Source organism: Battus philenor, unplaced genomic scaffold (genome assembly GCF_028537555.1).
Source record: "Battus philenor isolate CCGP_79_NKW_IND1 unplaced genomic scaffold, ilBatPhil1.0.hap1 SCAF_2, whole genome shotgun sequence".
In the NCBI taxonomy this organism is placed as follows: Eukaryota; Metazoa; Arthropoda; class Insecta; order Lepidoptera; family Papilionidae; genus Battus; species Battus philenor.
In genome coordinates this window covers 9556117-9577098 of record NW_027181682.1, presented here as the reverse complement: position 1 = coordinate 9577098, position 20982 = coordinate 9556117, and positions in this window count along the sequence as shown.

Sequence of the window (20982 nt, the reverse complement as noted above, 5' to 3'; positions counted from 1 at the left end):
TGCAGATATTACGGTATACGGTAGAATTGTTTCGTGCTTTATACGACATTTCCGTACAATACATTGGGCGAGGTGGCGTGGCTAACTAGCCGCAAGTGAGATGTAAATGTGCTCGACGCTCGGCGTAGGGGTCGCAGGATCCCAGCCGCATTGTGCATTGCTCTGCAAACCGACGAACCTCCCAACTTTACAACTCCTTAAATACCTAAAAAAATGTAAAAACTTTTATGTTATGAACAATTTTCTCCGTGATTACTTTCATTAATAAATATGAAGACAAAACTTAAAAAGACAAATGACTTTTGGCCGCCAATGGCCGTCCAGTTAATACAGTGTTTGAATGTATACACGGAATTATCACAATCGCGGACCTCATAATTATTTTAATGAGACATGAACCAAATAATATTAATTCAAAAGACAAGCACGCCTGCACAAAGACATTCGACGGCCTTTAAGTTGCCTACATAGTTTTTATGATGGCATCGTGTGAACCGGGACGCACGATTCGCCGCGTCGACGCACTCCGCATAACTTATTATATTGCTCAGCGATTAGAACGCAATATTAAAAGGCATTTGATCATCGGATATTGCATTCGAATGTTTGGATGCCAACTGCGTAATGCGCACGTATAAGGACAATCGCTATCCAAAACTACCGTTAGCGAATATGACGTCTATTTACAGATGCTAACAGAATGGAATCAGTCTAATTTTGACTTGATATTTAGTTGTCCATGATATTGAAAAAATAAAATCTAGAAACTTAACGTAATCTTAACCGAAATCAAAATTAGGCTACTCGAATGATAATTTTGGGTGTATAAGCATTGCATACAGGTTGATTGATTATATGTGTGAAAGCTCTTAAAGATATCTCACATATACCCATTTGTTAGCAATAAGCTGACAGCTTTTTATTAACTACTTACTTACTTTTCCTTTGGAATACGAAAGGTTCATAACTTCTGGCTGTACAAAGTCTGCAAGGACTGGTATTTAAAGAATAATTAATTGTAATATGTAGTAATCTGAATTTTGAAAACGCGAATTTACTATATTATCATTACGTTATTTATTATTTCTGAAACCATAGATTTTTTGGATAGGGTATGCCATAAATTATTTGACAACAAATATAGCTCATACATTCACCCCTTTAATTTTTTACATCGATTACCAATCACCCTGTATTTGGAGTATATTAATTAACTTGGATCAGATTCGCCGGACTGACTTGCCCAGAGACATTGATCCATTATCCCTAATTTTGATAGAGTTATATAGTTATATTTGTCCATAGAGTACATTCTGAAAGACTATTGTGAGATTTATAATTTATAAATTGCCCCAATGAAAAGGTAATAAATTATTATAAGAGACGTCAACATAATTCTGTAATGTGTACAAATTTGCATTGTCCAGGGACTTCGGAGACGTTTAAAGACTTCAGAATAGTGATAGCCAACCGGTAGAGGACTGAGATTTGCGATCGTAGGTCGCGGATTCGATTTCCGGGATACTATCTCACATAATTCACACTTTGCGTATGAACTATATAAGATTACCATTGCTCACATACAAATTTCTAGAGAATGGGCATCAGCGTTCTCTGCGTACCAAAATACCACGCTGCGATTCCCAACCCACCTGCTAAGCGTGGCAATTATAGTATATTCCTCCTAGATTTCTTTTGTGAGAGACCTATGCCTTACACTGAGTGTATAAATGGTATATACCCAATTATGAGTCAACAAATTTTCACCGTAATACTTACAGCAAAAACAACGAATAGTTACTTTGTTTGTAATCACCAATCTTATTTCGGCAAGTAACTACCTCTTCAGTATAAATAAGATGATCGATCTTCTCAATGCATGAAATATTTAAATTATGAACCTCTATTAAAAGTTATGAAATGTACTAAGTCCACTTACAATATTTATTGATATTTTACAATATTTATTGAAACCAAAAAATATAAAAAAAATTGTTGAGAGAGAAAATATGAAAAGAAAACAGAAGATATCGTTTCTGCAAATATTTTATGGTAATCATTTCACCAAGGTAATAAAAATAAAACATCGCGACATCTTTCGTCCGTAAACGATGAATCATGACCTTATTGCGAACTTTAGATTTAGCATACTCCGACAGCGGTTTTCACTACAGGCTGTACTGTATTTGCTCTCATATAAGTCGTGCATTTTATTTATATTTTCAAATATGTAATATAGTTATTAATATCTGATCTCATGTTTCATACCACAGTATTAAAAGGGTTTATGAAGAATTTTATTATAATTAAAGTAATCCCTAATTTGCGTAAGTTGTTTTTATAAAAGGTATTAAATACTATAAGAGACCAATTTAAATTACGAGTAAACAGGAGTGGGTTTTTAAGTTCAAGAACATGTGAAAACTATTTTTATGCGTATAAACAAAAATTCTATACTCCGGAATAATAACTTCAAGAATCGTCCTGTATCAAAGCATTTTCAAGAGATGCACGGGGACCAAAGTAGCAGCTACCGATCATCGAGCGAAATATATAAATCGAAGCGTTATCATCTACGGCGATCACCAGAGACGGCTGGCAGGTCGGCGGGATGCGAAATAAATAACTATTTCCATACTCAAACGCAGCTCGCGGTATAAAACGTCGCAGGCGCGTCAACACCGTCTACCCCGCTCCTTGACAGCCTCGCACCGCTGATCTATAACTCCTTATTATTATTTGAACGAGATCTATTGATCCTAAAGGTGTGGAAGTCGCGATTCGATCCGACGAAGATCATTTTGTTCGACTGAAGCAACCGCTTTTGAACTAACCTGACGTTACAATGGCCACTGGTGACGGCAATGATTTAAAATCTGTTAACAGGACGGTTCTCTTTTTAACGATTGGTATACAATTTCCATAAATGGTCCCTCCAGATGATCTTAGTGTTCTTCGAAATGCATTACACATAATATGGAATAACGCGGTAAACTTAAAAGTAATTGTTATATTTATTAACAATTAATGGCTCTCTCGGACATCCCCGATATAGTGCAAACGCAAACAATGAAAGACGGATAATACCTGGTACGAAGAATGGAACTGAAATCCCCGCCGTAATGAACTCCTGGTTCATTGCTCCCCATATTATCTCGAGTAATTATCTCCTAGTCTCGTACCCGTAGACTGAGGCACTTCATCAAGATATCGACTAATGCAGTACTTATATTTACCGTGTTGTGATTTATTGTGTGTGAAATGAATAAATTTACTTTACTATTTTTTTAGTATTAAACAGTAATTTATTTATTTTAATGACGTCATTTTATAACTTTTACGTGTTAAATGTTCCAGAAGTTTTTAATGTGTAACAAATGGTATTAATATTATTATATGATTATAGAGTTGGCAAGCAAGATACTAAATTGCAAGTTGCTGTGACGGCACTCGAGTGTCAACCTCGTTGCAATCATCGGTGATAAAATAATGACCGAGAGGCAGGAAGCGCAGTTATTCGCGACGAGCGAGGCACCCGCCCGTCGCCCGCGCATACGGGCTTTTAATCAACACTTTATTGTTTAATGACCCCTCGTCCAACTCGTAAATTAAAAGGGCGACGGCTCGAACCCCATTGACGGATGCGTAATATGTGAACGGATTTAGACTGAACACTTGATAATAGATAATATCGATCCCGTCTAATATACGTACTTCGAGCGCATGTAGATCATATCTGGAATGTGAATACTTGTTATGAGTAGCAGATCCTGTTTTATGGTAAACTTGGACCGACAGCTACAACGTACTAGCGTTTACCGAACAGGCTTTCTTGATCTTGCTGTTTAGCCATGTTAAATAAGTATATTTTCAACATCACCATATAAGACCAGTCTTACAGAATACTTAATATGTGTGAAACGGAATTTCTTTTTGTAAAACGATTGCGTGATCTAATAAAACATAACTCGTTATTTTAATTTCGTTTAAACGTGATTTAATATTGTAGTAATCATCATTATCATCATAATTTCTTCTGTCAGACGACTACTACACCTAGGCCTCCGTTATGGATTTCCAACGGAATCGGTTGCAAGCGATCTGCGTCCAATGTCTTGCGCCGACATTGACAATTTCGTCTATGCGCCTCGTACGTCTTACACTGCTTTTGTGGATCTATAGTGTCTTATCCAGAACCTTGAGCTTCCAGCAACTATCTGTTCTGCGCACTATGAGGTCTGCTCACTCCTACTATTATTTTTTCGTTCCTGATCTTCTTATTCCTGGAGCGATCTCGTATAAAAGTCATAATTCAAAGGATTAATAGAAATTCTAGTAATAATATTTCGATTCATCACATTAATCTTCTAACGTTATAAAATAGATCTATATAAAGTATAGATACTATATAAAATAAATAAAACTACCTAAAATGAAGATCTAAATTCATAAAGCTAATTAGCTTAGCGTAGTAAAACACACTGACGGCACACACAATCGATGCCCTAAGTTACCAGTACAGGTAAGGCGAGTAAGGTTAAACAAGCGTTAATAACAAATATGAGTAAAGATTAAAGGTAAGCAGACGAGGCGTTGCTACAAGCGGGCTGAGGCGTCGCGTGCGCCCCGCGCTTCTGAACCAAACACTTGCCCGCCGCGGAAACGTTGGAGCGGGGACTTAGTTAACACACAAATATAATTTTTAATTTAATTAAGTAAGATATTTCGGTTTAAACATGTACTGATTCTTCGTATTCGTAGGGCTTATAGCATTCGTGTAATGTGAAACTTTGAATTATTTTATGTTTTATATTTAATCCTTTATATATTTCTTATGTTAAATATTTAACTTTGTAGGTTTGAATTCCTCGATATTTGGTTGAGTTATAACACATGTTGAACTAGTTGAGGATGTACTAATGTGAATATTTTCATCATCATCACTTCAGTCGCAGCATTGCTGGACGCGGTAGGAAGCGACCTACATCCAGAATTTTCCGACCACCTGAACAAGCTCATCAGTCCAGCTTATGGTCGTCCATGTTCCGAGAAGTTTAATGTTTTAACTAGTAACCATTATAGTTTTATAATTTAATTAACAATTGAATGTTTTTATTTTATAAGAGTTATTTCATACAAAACTTAGCGTTAAGTCAATACAAAAAAAAGTCAATAAAAAAATTGTCAAAAAATATTTTTTAAATATTTATTAAAATAGACAGAGACATTTTTTTCAATAACAGTTTTTAGGTGGGAAATAAATTCATCACTTACAATTTGTTTAACATAAAAATGCTACTCCATGTATTTCCTTGTGAGTATTAAAGGCATTTGATCCCTGACTTTTAATGCTTCACCCCCGGCATTAAAATTATGTGTATATTTGTATCACGCTCGCGATTGTAGGGCCTCAACGACTAGCCGTACGCGGGCGGGCAACGAATCGAACACCGCTCGTCAAGGTCTTCATCGCTGTATATGTACACGTACATGTGATGTGCAACTATGCGTACATGTGATGTCCTAGTGTAACGGCCAAAGTATCTTTCGTATATTGAACTCCTGGACGAGACAGGAATTATTATATAATAAACATTCTTTATCATGTGTTTTTCTATGACTTCTCACACATGCATAGTTTTTGAAAGCATTTGAGTTAAAAATCAGCAATAAAAATATTGCCATGCCCAAAAGAATTAAAAAGATTATTAGTATTAAAGTATCAAAATAGTCTTTTTTTTTCTTATTTTCGTTATAAATCCGTATTCGATTAATAAAAACAACAATTGGCCTCTGGCTTTAATTACTTGAAACTTGATATCATTCATTAGTAGCCCTAAATTATTACGCCAAGCAAAATTCTTAATTATAACTCTTAAATTTCTAAGCAAAATGTAGCCTAAAGGGCCGCCAAGGCAGCAAAATGATATGTTTGTAAACAACGAAAATTTTACCGTTAAGAGCTAATTATACTTTATAATAACAATCTGCCGTAGCGTGCTTGCAGGATTTGGTTTGACGAATTGATATTCTAGTATTATCTATTTGTAAAACGCTTTAAAATGTTGGAACCGATCATTTACGCTCAAAAGTTGTCTTGATAACCATACATACTAATTAAACAGGTCATAAAACGGTTAAGCGCCTAAGTAACGTGTTAAAAGAGGAGCTCATCGCCCTTCCAATTAGGCGGATAATTACGGTGTTCGGTTCAGAGTTATTAATTTAATAAGTAGGGGAGGTCGGATGACATCGTCAGGTGCGCGTTCCGGCTGCGGAGCGAGCGTGGCGAGCGTCGTGTGTCGCCCGTCGCGTCGCGTGTCACCAATCGGTTTTGACGCTTTCTGCTTGACCGTGACGACTGATTAATTATCACACACCGTCAAAACATTATCAAGTCATTAAATGTTTTTAGCTGTGCAGTGAACAGGTGGTCTGTTTGTTATTTTGTAAACATAATAATAGTAACGTTATTGTTTAACAAAATTATGTACAATATTTTAAATGAATATAACAAGGATGTTTTGAAGTTGTCCCCTAAATGAATATTATTATTCCAAATCAAAATTTTGTAGGCGAGTTGGTTTTGCTGTTAGCTTTTACAGTACATTGTAAATGTCTCAAGGCTTTGAAATGGACACAAGCTGGATGCAAGCTACTTCTTACAGGGCCTATTGAAAATCTATTGTGGAGGCATCTATGGACGTCTTATAGCTAAACTGCTGATTATGATGATGTATTTTAGAAACACTAATAGTGTAAAGTATTTTATCGCGTTTTCTCTAGTATCTAAACTAAGCCTATCTTGTGTCTTAAATACTAGAGAGCTACTGTCTATTACATGGCACACAATGTAAATACCCTTCCGAGGTTTAACATCAGATTAATTTTGAATGTAATGTATTTTATAAACATTCTATTTAGTTAATTATTTACTTTGAACGATAAAAGGCTAGCAGGCAAAGCGCAAGGCGCACAAAGTAAGAGCGTGAGCGATGTAGATTTATACATCGAGATGTAAGAAGCAAGCAAGACTTCTTTTATAAAATTTTAATTCTCTAATTCACCCCACAGCCGGAACGCAGTCAGCGTGTAATTACTGTAAAAGGTCTTAAGCACGAATGTTATGACGGTGTTTATGAAAAGTATTTCAGTGTAAATATAACGCCGCATTCGCATTGCCTTTCTCAGCGCTTCAATGGTTACCGCACAATAAAAGGAAGATCTTTTATAAATTCAAAGCTTTCTGTAGTTTACCATGGCACTTTTTTTCTCTTTGCGATCATAGTCTAAAGTTAAAATAGAATTTTTGGTACATATATTTCATGTTTTTAATATATAAAATATGTATCCGTAAGTTTTTATCGATATTAATTAACATACAAGTTATAGAAACATTCCCATAACACAACGATATAATCGTAAATGAGGTATAATATTATTCATCATTTAAGTCAGATAAAGGTGGCCGACTTTCAGCAATTCCGAGTTTAATTCAGACAAAAATTCTTTACATTCATATTTATTGCCACTGAATATTTTACATTTAATTAAATGTACCAAAAGACAAACAATACGTACGAATGGTTTATCTTTAATTATTGATTGATTTTTTATGTAACATAAAGAACGCGTAAAATGTTGTTTATAATAATTTTATTACAAATTTTTACTTTAGCTAACAAAATTGAGGATAGGGTTGTTTATTCGTATAATAGGCAAAACAATTTAACTCTGTACAAGTTTTTGCGAAACTCATATATATTTGGTTTTTCTATTGACGTACCTAATTAAAATAAATAGATGATCATAGGAATAAGTGTAAACGAACTTAAACTAAAAACGTAAAAAAAAATTACATTTGATGATTAACAGTGTAAGTCAGCCAACGTCCCGACGTTTGACATGATAATAATTCGAAGGGAAGAAGTCGAATTTAATAGCAAGTTAAATGATACGTGCCCTGATTGGAAAATGTATGCTTATTCAGGTCGAACGGAGCCGCGTCCCTCCCCTGCCTGCGCACGGCTGATTTGAAATGAATGGTAATAATGGCCGGGCATCCCGCTACCATCGTTTTGTATGATTATTCCAGATTAATTATTTGTTGGAATTTCGTTGGCTAATTTTTCGGAACAGGATTTTTCCGCTTTGACTGACGGTTTAATTTTAACTCGTCTTAGGGTGATGTTCTATAGACGCAATGCTATAAAAGATGGACGGGTCAGTTAAATTTTTTGGAGTTACTGTTTAAATATTTTTATATATACTTTGACTGATTTTAATTTCTTTCTTGGCGACATAAACACTCATTAATAAAACGCTATTATAACAAAATTATCTTTTGGGCTCCAACTCATGATTTAAGTGTTAGTTGTTTAAGTTTGTGGATTAGGTGAACCGATAACATAGTCAAGGTTGTGGAAAGTCTCTGGGTACACACGGCAAAATTAGTCATGGTGGCGGTGGCGATTTTTAGGAGAGCCGTAAGCCTTGCAGTTTCTATGAGCTGACATGATGATGAAATAATATTAAAATCTCTATAATGTATGTTGCATAAACATTTACCAATAATAAAGATCTTAAACGAAACTTAAACGCTTTATTTAGATTATCGGATTGGCTTAGTTAGTCTTGAATATTTTTAAAGGGTTAAAAAAACGATAAGTTTTTCTTCATTTTCATTTTTCCTTTATCTACATTTATACACTTCTCCTGTCCATAATAATCTCGCCAATCCATCTCACTCATGATCAATAAATCGGAATAAATTTCCCTATCGTAAATGTTAAAAAATGACTATGGATTGCGTTTACTCTTACATCACGCGAGGACGGTCCCGGGGGCCTATGGCTGATGCGAATATCAAATCGCCGCGCCCTCAGACTCCATAACACTCATCCATTAGATGACAGGGAAAAGCGACACCTATGTCCATCACGTGCCATTCACACGACACGTCAGAACTGTTCACGCTCACACTTATTCATATTAAGATGTATAATAAGCAGGGAAGAACTAAATGATATCTCATTAACTGTGCTATTTTCTTTATTTGTCATATATTAAGGGTCATGTATATTTACCAAATAAAAAGGTATTTTAACATTTAACCAATAAGGTTGTTTTTGTTAGGTAGACGACGGATATTTGTACTCTCGACTGGACTCTCCCAAGGGGCCTGAGCCGGCACATTCTGACGACTGTACTAAGTAGAAAGATAGAACAGAATTAAGCGGGCCAATTATCCCGTATTGGATTTATTGGTAATCTCTGCACGAGGGGGTGCGAAGCGAACCAACTTTTGATGATGCCTCCATCGGTATTATGAACAAAGTTGTTGCAATTTTTATGTCGGTGGATTTATTGTTCGCCTTCCTCTTGTTTTGCCCTCTATTGTGCGCAGACAGATAAAGGAAAGCTCTGAACCGTTTCATTAGAAACAGATCAATCTTTTATTAATATACTCGCGAGGAATTAGCTATTGCAGAAAATATATCATACGGGCATATTTATTCAAAAACGATTCTTAGATAATGAATACTGATAAATAGGTATCCTTTTTTCTTCTTATGTGCTACTTATGGTAAATATTAATCTATTTATGGGTAGGATGGTTTGTTATAGGTATAAGAGCTTTAAACGTAGATAGCAAAAAGCTTTACGCTTTTATATCTATTTCCAGTCACTCTGTATGAAGTGATTACTCTAAAATATGATGCATTAATTAGGTCAGTAATTTCTCGTAGTATGAATTCCGCAAACAATAATTTGTAAAACATTTTAATATATAGTAATTCTAATTTTTAAACACTTTTTAATATTTTATTATCCTTTGCGAAATTTGACTGACGTGTTGATTAGCTAAGGAATTATTTTATGAAACTTTACTCACAAAAGACGTGACAAGATGAATAATTAGGCTGCTAGGTTAACAAAGTTTAATATAGTATTAATATTGGGATGGGACATGTAGCCTTATAACATGGAAAACATGTAAGGAATAAAACTCATTTATTGTTTCCAAATTTTCTTTATTATACTACAGCGCATTTCGTAGAAGTAGTAACATTGATCGATTGTGGAGCTATTGTCCGTCACTATATCAGCTGACCTAATATTATATCAATAGTGCATGAGGGAGAGTCATTGTAAGATTTATAAGTTTGACCCCCGGTGACAAACAGCCAAAGCTACAGATAGCGACAGATGGATCAATCCCGAATATTCCTCTTTCAATATCTTTTTTTATTTTGTACTGAAATAACTCGAGCGTATAAATTTATCATAGACTAAGATAGGCCGCTTAAAACAGAGGGAATCCCCCGTTTGCTTACCTGTATGAAGTATGAAAAATGGCGGACTATATGAACGCTATCCTATAATCTGAAAATTGCTAAGAAATATCACCTTTTCCAATTTGAACATAGTATATTTTTCGTCATTTAATGTTATTCATATGGATATGGATATAAATATATATAATTTAAAAACCAGTTACATTCACCTATATACTATCATATAAACAAATTATTTTTATTTATTTATATAATAAAAAACTTACCTTTATAACTTCAAAATACACGAAATAAGTTACGAAGTTACGATGCAAAATTTTTGATGGTGTTTATTACAATTTAAAATATCACTGCTACGTTGCAAAAAAATAAAATTCATATCATTATAAACTATATGTGATTTAGATTTTTTATACACTCCATGTGCCTATTTCTATCGCCAATTAAAATTTAACAGTACTAAACGGTTTAGCGTAAGATCTGTGCAGCTTAAAATCGTCTAGCAAATCGCCATTCGAATTAACCCTTGCCATGTTATATTTGTTAGAAAGTCTCTTCGTATTTTATTAAAAAATGTAACGATTACATTTGTAATAAAGTCAAAAATATAAATAAAAATAAGTTCTTTTTAGTAAGTAAGACATCAATCATTTATAAGTTTTCACGTCATGAGACCGTAACCTGCAAAACTGTTTAGCCTAAAACTGTCGAATGGGACAAAAGAAATTGATATATTGATATAAGAGCAAAAATATGTTCGCTCTTATTGGTAAAAAATCTAAGTGATACGTCATAGCCGTCAGTCTCGCAGTCGGTCTCTTGGGTATTCCATAAAAAGTTTTCCTAACTTTCACTTTGAAGGGACACGCTAAATATAAACATTAAACTAGTAATGCTTAGTTTTTCGGGGATTTTTTATCAACAGTAGGTATTTTAAATACATTTTTTAAATCTTTATTTCAAAATCTATTAACAATTTCTTATAATCTGTATTACGATATAATCAACGAAATACTTGTACAGTTAAAGTAATTAGACAGTCATTAAAAGCTTCTTTCTTCTCATTTGTTTACACACATTTCTAGAAATATTCGGTAGCATTTTTAACGATATTTCCATTTTATTCCAAAACCGAAAATATTCATTAAAAATATTGAATACATTTAGTTTCTTTTAGTGCTATTAAAATAAAAGTTAAAAGTGCAACCAAATTACCAAGTAGATTTCAAAGATCCTCCATTTAGAGAATTAATGGTTTATAAATAGCCATAAATACGTATAAACACATTAAGATATCAAGTTGATAGTAACTTGTCTTTGGATCAATATTTTATGAGAAGGAGGAAGTTATTTCCCTAATGTGGCCGTTAAGCATAATATATTGATAATTATTTCTCTTACTGTTCGTGAATATTCGAACAGGGCCTCTTTGCTGATTTACTGTTATCATTTGTATAAATATAAAAACATTAATCGTTATTTTACTAACCTACCGAAGTGTATTTGTTAGTTTTACATTAACTATTACTAAAAAAAATTAAAAAATTATTAACGGTCTACCGTTCCTGTTGGAAATCTATGGGGACGTATATTCAACTTGGACTTCCAACGGCTGAAATTATGATGCTGATGACGATGAATTGTGTAATCTTGGAATTACATCACACTGTCAACTATAGCTATGTAAAAATTTTACTAGAGTGACCTTTTCCATTCTTAAAATCAAATCTTTATAAAATACTAATTTTGGCAAACCTTTTTCCATCTGTCAATTTTGTCCTCTTGTTATACGAGAGGAAGATGTATAATTCATATATCAGAGGTGAAGTAAAAACATCGTAAATATTTTAAAATTGTTTCAATGCATATTGTCTGTTTTCTTATGAATAATGGTCAAATGTTTTAAAATTCAGGTATTTAAATCAATTTACCTAAACAAACTTAACAAGCAATTGTTAAAAATTATATTAATTAAATTAATTTTTCATTTAGTTATTATAAAAAAGTCTATTGCGTTACAGTCGCAGTCACACTTTCCGTTATAGATGTAACAACAGAAGTTTTAGTATTATTATCTGTAGATAAATGAGTGTTATTGCTTTCATTGCCACCTACTGTAGTCCTTGTAATATTATTATCTGTGGTCATTTTGTTTGTTGATAATTCTTTGATATTTAGATCCTGTGTTCTATCTGTATTCACTTTAGTACCTTCATTGCTACTGTCAACAATTTCAGTTGCCGATCCTTTTTCTCCTTTAGCATTCGCCCAGGGTGGTATTGACGTTTTAGGTGCTCCAGATCTCCAACGTGTTTTCGTTACCGGTGAAGTTAATTTATATTTATCTCTGTCTTTTTTAATGTAACAAGTACACTTACATGTTTTGTCTGCATGGGCAACATCATAATTTAAATCTATGCATTTCTGTATACAGAGAAAAGATTTTTTGAAGCTTTTACAATCAGCGATCTTGTGAAATCCATATCGCAAAGCATGTTTTCGGCCTAAAATTATAATAATATTTAATACAGGTATGTTCGAATTCGTAAACATCATATTACTTTTACTACTTACCATATACAGTGCTCATAATATCGTCATCAGTAGTTTCATTAGATATAAATACTGAAAAAAAAATTAAAAGACTTTTTTACTTATTATTTTAATCTACACATATAACAAATTTTCATTTATGTACAGGCTCGAAATCGTAATCGTTCATTTATGAAATCGTCGAGACCGTAAACTTAGAGACTTGAAATTCTGTAGAAGTATTCCTTTTATTGAGAAATAAATTTAGAAAATTCCACCAGATATAAGGGATGAAAAGGCGATCATTAAAAAATGCAAGCAATTAACAAACTATAGCTTTAACAGGTACAAAACTTGGCCTCTTATTTTTGGTATGTAAACAAATATCCAAGAATGAATTTAATGAAATTTCACCACCAAAAAGCAGTGCGAGCCTCGCGAAGCGAGCGGGCGACTACTAGTTTTGTAATAAAACTAAAAATCATAAAGCATATATTATAATATTTACCGATAGTAGATTTTAAATCATTTGTGCATATTACAGATTTAGAAAAAGTATAGAAAATTATGAAAAACAGCGTTTTCATTTCAGAAGTTTAAATGAGAATAATAAAATTTACTTTGTGATAAATTGAAAACATAATGCGTGTTTTAATTAAAATTTTCCAAAAAGTCTAATTACAAACCGATAAAAAATTAATGATAGAACATTAATAAAGTTTGGGCCATGAAAATATAATTTACAAAGATTATTTTATTCGGGCTAAATTTGTCTTAAAAAAACAATAACGTAATGGTTATAGACTGACTTACGGTTGTGGGTTGTGGGTTCGATTCCCGGAATGTGCATTTAATCCTTATTATTTTCACCTTTGGATATCCACGACCACATAAACCTCACTTATTGATTTCTAATGAGACCAGTAGGAAGCGGCCTGTATACATTGACTTCCATCGTTGCGTTTCGTGGTCTCCTCTCTGGGACCTTAAGACAGTGGCCATCAGTTCTGTTCGCTATACCGCCTGCTTACTGCCATTTCAACTTGCGAATCAGCTGACGTCTACGTCTTATTACTATTTCGATCTCGTAGAAAAGATAGAAAGATTTTCGAGTTTTGTAAATTTGTCATATTTTTAAATAAATTTAATTAGATATATACTTGTATTTATGTATACAAATACATGTATGTGTTTCTGTGTGTATATTTCAAGTTGTAAATTAAATAATTAGTAAAAAAATTATAAAATTGAGTCTTTATTTGGACATTCCAATTTTCCTATACTACGGGCACGATCTTCTCTCTCAGAGGAAAGACTATTTCCAAACCGAATAAATGAAACGAATACAAAACACATTTTATTTATTCTTTGTTTTTGATTTTAATTCATTTTAACCCCTCGATCTTTATAATGTCTGCATTTAATCAACTCACATCGACATCAACATCACATGTGTAAATAGGAACAATAGAACATGAGCAATATGACAAAATTAGTCGATGGACTAAACAAATATTTTTTATTAACAAGATGGAGAGTTTCTGTTTCTTAAGCTATATTTTCAAAAAGATCTCGGTGTAAACTTCGGCTCGGCTTATATCCACCTCAAAACTGTACGGTTTGATGCTGTGTTCGCTTTTACCTGCTGTTAATTGAGATTCCCATTGAAACGTACGATGTTTGTATGTATATGCCTCGAGGTGGCTAGCAATAACAAGAGCTGTGCTGATGATACAACCATCAAGTACAGCGCTTATTCTAGATACTGTTGTAAAGCCAACTCTCGTTCTTTTACAGTAAACGTATAATGATTTGGAAATATATGTAGTTTGTTTTAGGTATTCATATATTATATTAATGTTTGACTAAAGACGAGCAAAAATTTTTTTTTGTATAGACATGAATAACTTCTAACTAATGAATTTAATTAAATTAAGAGAATTGAAGTTTAACTGAAGATTAATCTAAACTCTACTCGAATTAAGTATTGAGGTTGAGTCATTATTATAACCTCTCTAGTTTTCTACGCATTTTTAAAATATTTTATCTTTATCTTTAAGTACCGTTAGGTGACGTGTTATTGCTATAATACCCATAATTATTACAACGAAGGTACTGGTAAAATGTCAACAAATGTATTATAATAATTTGCACAAATACACATAATCCTGTGTTATTTAAAAAATATGGTATCAACTAATATTAAAAACGAACGAAACTGTTTTTAAAAATGTTTGAGGGTACCGATACATAAAATAATGTATTAAACAGGTTTTAAATTATATTTAAAATCAGCGGCGTCTGCAGACCTTGTTCGTACTGTTAAATATTATTGACCACTTGCAGAAAAACCAAAAAAATTAATGATTATAATTATTTAGAGATTATTTATATTATTATATTGTTTAGATATTTTCTTATTTTGTTTTTATTATACATGGCGTCAAATACTTGTTAGCTCGAGACAGACGTTTATATTTACTCTTTGTTTTATAAGGGAAAACAAAACTGTTGAACTTGTTTTGCGCATTTTTTTATTTTTTCCACACAAAAATCATCGTGTCTTAAAGGTACAGATTATGTAAAAATAAGTAGCCGGATTCGTCGAGCATTTCACATTTTGTGTAAAACAAAACACTTCGCAAATAAATTTTATTTATACAGAATTCATGACAAAAAATATAACAATGCGCTTTTACTAATAATACTAGTTTTAGTCAATTTATTTTAAAATTAACATTCTACACAATTTTTTATTTAAAATTTAGTGTAATCATCAGCGCTTTGCATTGTAATCAGCAAAGTATTAAAAACTTTATTATATAAATATTTTATTGTCATGGTATTTAATTACAGTATTAGGAATATATTAGGATAGGAAAATTTTACGTTGCTACCGTAGTGGGCGCTGACGTGTTTGTGCCACTACTTTGTGTGTTGTTACTTATACCCATAATTGTTGTGTTATTATTGGAAGAGATCGTAGTATTCCCGCTACTAGTGGAATTAACAGCTAATTGTGGCGTTGTTGGATAGTAAAAAGTAGGACACGTAAAATTTGATCCTGTGTTGTAGCTTTTGGTTGTTTCTGCTTCCCAGCCAATGACTTCATAAAGACGCGCGCTCTGTGTTTTCGGTATTTTTTTAGTCGTTCCGTTGGTCCTCCATTTAAAAAAAGGCAATACAGTTGAGGTTTTCATATCATGACAGGAGCATTTGCACTTAAAATTCATACGAAATATTTGGAAACCCATCATTTTACATGTAGTCATACACTTGAAGCTCTTGACGTAATCTCTGCAATGATTGTGAAAGCTCAAGCCGTAATGTTTTCTATACTTTTCATCTACGAATGATAAAACAATCATTAGGTACATACATTCTTTTTTCAGATATTTGTTATTTTAAATTCCCTATGTAATTATAACATTTCTTAAAATTTTTTGATTAAAAATAAGCGAACTTTCTGGGAGAGGGGGTCTAACTTATGTGACTCAATGTTTTCAGAGGAAGTCGCGTAAAGTATAGCTTGATATGACATCGAGCGGGGTAAGGGTTGAGAGAAGTGAAATTTCAGGAAACGTATTTTATGGAAGGCTACTTTGTATTATTGTTGACATTTTTGTATATTTACCATACCTGGTAGTGTACATTTAAGATATTTGTAAATTTATATAGAAATGTTATCCTAGTGGTTAGCGCTTCTGGTATCTTACGATGTTCGATTCGATTAGATGGGATTTTTAACGTCCACCTATCTGCCCTGACACGTTTGCCACGCATTTCTGTTAGAAAATTTCTCGCTTGCTTGCTTACTGTTCATTATTAAATTTAAAGTAGAATTTAAAAATAAAATATAAATAAATAAATTATAAGTCAAAGCTCAATCATTTCATATAATCTATATAGAAATTATAATAATAAATTAGGAAAGATTTTATACATACCATCAAGAGAATATATTGATACAAATGTTAAAAATAAAATGAAATAAACCATTTTAAAATTTTAGTGCTAGATCGAATTCATATTGGATAAAGAAATTGAACGTCGGATACTGTGTAATTATTTACGGTTATTAGCATTTTACATTTAACTGGTCGTAAAATATAATTTAATCTGTCTACTTTAGTGTTGACACATTATTATTGTGAAATAATATGTAAAAAATTAATATTATTATTGTTTTAACAATTATTATCAATAATGTCTGAAAAACTAGAAAGCGATATATTGTTCATTTAAGCTTATGGGGATAATGAATTATAAAAAATATTCCTGAAAATGGTTGATTTATGGTATTCACAAGAAATTAAAGAACACAGAATGTTTTAGTAAAAAAATCGAAAGTTCATATATTATTGTCTGAAGTTTCCGCTTTAATACTATTCAAAGCATTTGCATCGACTGAACCTCAGGCCACAGCATCTAACGTCTAATTAATAAATCAGGAATGTGATAATGATGGCGGTGCACATCGGAGTCGAGCTAAATTCTAAGAACGAACTTCTCTATGGCCACCCAAATGATGATTTCATTATCAGTATGATTTTGATTGATGTAGCTAAAGAAGTTTTGGCAGCCGAATTCCCGTCATAACTGGGATATTTTCTTTGTTTATTACTTGGAACTAATTGATCCGCGGCGCCATAGTTTTTGAGCCTCCCAAAATCCTGAATACCGATTTTTGCAGATCGCGTCGAGATCTCCGAATCAACCTCGTAAACCCATACTTTAATATTTAATTACTTCATCAAAATTTTATATCCCTTGTTCTTTGAAATTAAATGAAATGTTTTGATAATAAATATTATTTGTTAAAATTGATAATAGCTTTTATTGTTTTTTGTAGATCTGTGACAATAAATTAAAAACTTTTGAAAATAATAAGTTCTGATGATAAAAATCTTTCTGAAATGAATATTGAGTAATAAAAATTGTATATACAAAAGTATAAAACAAGTATAACAATAACAAATTTATATAATGTTTTGTCTATCTATGATAATTATGCAATTGGGCATCATTTTAGACAGTAAATGCGAAATCAAGTCATAAAGTTTTTGTTTACTAATATTATTTGGATGGACCACAAAACTTGGAGCGCCGTAATAGTAATGAATTCGTCCCGCGTCTGTCTGTACCGACCGCAGACATGAGCGGCCGACTTTTGCAAAAACTCCAGCCTTTATGGATGACATTCTTATGAAGAACATTATGACAGCGACATAATTTTATTCAAACAATGATCGACATCAAACATTAATATATAAACATTGATTCATAATCGGTGCTGTTCGAGGACCTGTTCTTTTTTTTTAATAATAATCAATGAGCATGAGTATTGAAAGCGTATAGCATAAATGTAATGGTAATTTATGATATTTCTTGCAATTTATTTGATAATTGTTAAAAGAAATGGTTATACCCGGCAATGAATTCAGCTCTCATTTACAGTAGCGATCACTCGGCTCAGGTTAGGTATTCTTTAACATACAAGAGACAAGTTAGTACAATAGCAATTTTCAAACCTCAATGCCGTCAATGCTAAAACCAATAAACCTCATTTGTACTCCTCTCCGAGTGTTATTTTTATGATGATTACGAAAATAGCTTAAGTTAATGACAAACATGCAGAATAATCCAACATGGTAGATCAAAATAGGGAAATTAATATATTCCTAAATAAACATTTAATATTGTTATTAATTTATCTATTATGTTTATAAAGTCATCAAAATTATTATATTCATGTGGTTCGCTATGTATATATTATGTCTATACTGAAGATTCTAGCAATACAGAAACATACGCTGCAATAAAGAGAATTGATTGGCATGCTTTTTTAATCATTGTGCTAACTTCAAATAATCTTAGTCTTTCATCTAAATGACATCAATACTTTTTACTGAAGTAAATTCTGATATGTACTTAATTGGTATACGACATTGCTATCTACTAAACACACTTAACCAACTTTCAAGCTGAAAAAACACTATTGGAATTTTTGAATTTCAATTGAAGTTATGGAATTTTATACCAGGAACATAAATTTCCAAGATCATGATATATACATTTAGATCGCTGCACTGTAAATATTCGAAAATCAGTTAGATTAATGATTGTGTAAAATAATCATTAGCGTTATTATTTTGAAAAAAAAATCTGTGATAGGATGCTAGTAACTTCCGACATTCTACTCATGACATACACAAGTGGTCACTATAAATGATAGAATGTGAATGATTCTATGAAATAAACATCTAGTCAAAGCACCATAATATACATATGTATGGACGTAAAAGTTAACAGTACTTGTGTATGCGTAAGCAAGCAATAAAACAGGTCCACGGGAGAAAGACGGAATGTCCGCGAGTAAGGTGACAGGTCCCCTCGGTTTACGCCAACTACGGTACAAATTGCGATATTAAGCACGGAGCGTGATGAAAAAACACTAGCTGAATATAAATTAGGTAGGAGGAACTCTATAATCAATATAAACGATGCTAAAGAAGATTAGAAAAATCCTGTAACAAAACAAATTTCACAGATCGAAAGAAATAAAAGTGACGAAATGGTAATTTGTGTTTGTTATTCGCGCTAATACAGATAGCGTTTTCACGGTGACAGCGATTTAATAAAATAAGAATATTCGAATATTTTTATAACGGTTTAAGTATACTTTTACCAATCATGAACTGAAACAATTCATAAAATATAACACGTATTATTTTCTACGATAAAGCTGTTTTATCGATCTCAATTTTACACAGCATATATCATCTCAATAATATTCAAAAACAATATTTATTATGAACAAACTACATTTTAATGTCTCATTTTGTATCAATCAATAAATAAGGATGACATGTAATTATTGATCTCTTACTAATAGTTTAAAAAAATTCGTATAAATATTTTTATGATTCACAAATTAACAAACCTCTAAACCCTTACTCGCCATATTTGTAGCTTATGCATTACACAAGCATGCCCAAGGTTACTATTTCCCTCAATATTTATACAGATTTTAATAAGGACTATTGCGACAAAGTGTATTCTTAATTCAAAGGTTCTGATTTATTTACCAGAGTAAGTAAAACAGTAAGACAAATAAAAATTAAATAAAACGTGATTAACTAATTAAATACTAGCGTATCCATATTGTCCTTACCCCGTAAACGTTAAAATAACACGGTCCTAAAAATCGAGTAAAAAATGCAAAGACGAAATTGAATTTGATTCCGATACATAAATTTTACTTAGACTATTTGTCTCTCTTGGATCAAGCGGGAAAATAAGCCATGTTAATTAAATTACTTTGTACTGAACGAAGTCACCAACTCGCTTTTAATTGCCTTTTTATTGTTCAGGAATTTGTACATGTTTACAACAGATATTCCATTATTGCTTTTAAAAATAAAAAGAATAAGAAATAGTCATTATACGCACATTTAGTTAGTAAAAAAATATATAATTCAATCTTTGTCCAGTTTTTAAGTAGATAAACTATTACGAATTTTTTAATATGTTTTAAAAAGCTACATGTGACATATATAAATAGTCGTTGACATAACGAATAATTTCACTTAATCAATCTCATTTGAAATTGACTGCAACGCTTTTGCAGAGAGTGAGAATATTAGTATATTTTAGCCCGTATGTATTCATAAACAGAAGCATGCAATAATCACAGACTAGCCCGACACAATACATGCAATGCTTTGTAATTAATGACTCTCGAAATGACTTAAAACAACAGATATAACGGTTTTTATGTTTGTTATGTTTACATAAAGATTCTTTGTGTGGGGTGTTTTATGGTTTTCTGTTCAACCGATTTGTATACGAATGAAAATAGATTATAGCCAGTTTTTCCCGTTATTAGAAGTCGTAAATCATTGCGTATCCGTAACGCTCGATCCTTAAAATAAGATCAGAAGTGAAAGAAACCAATCTGTAAAATAATTATGTTCAGACAGGCAACTATCAAATCGCGCCCAATCTACGGGAAATCTGTGAGGGAAGTCTATGGCCTAGTGGTCATCCAACGGCTGAAATGATGTTTGTGATACTGAAAAACTATTAATTGCTATCATATTTATCAATAGATACAATTTGCATTAAACACTTAGACATTAATTTAGTGTAT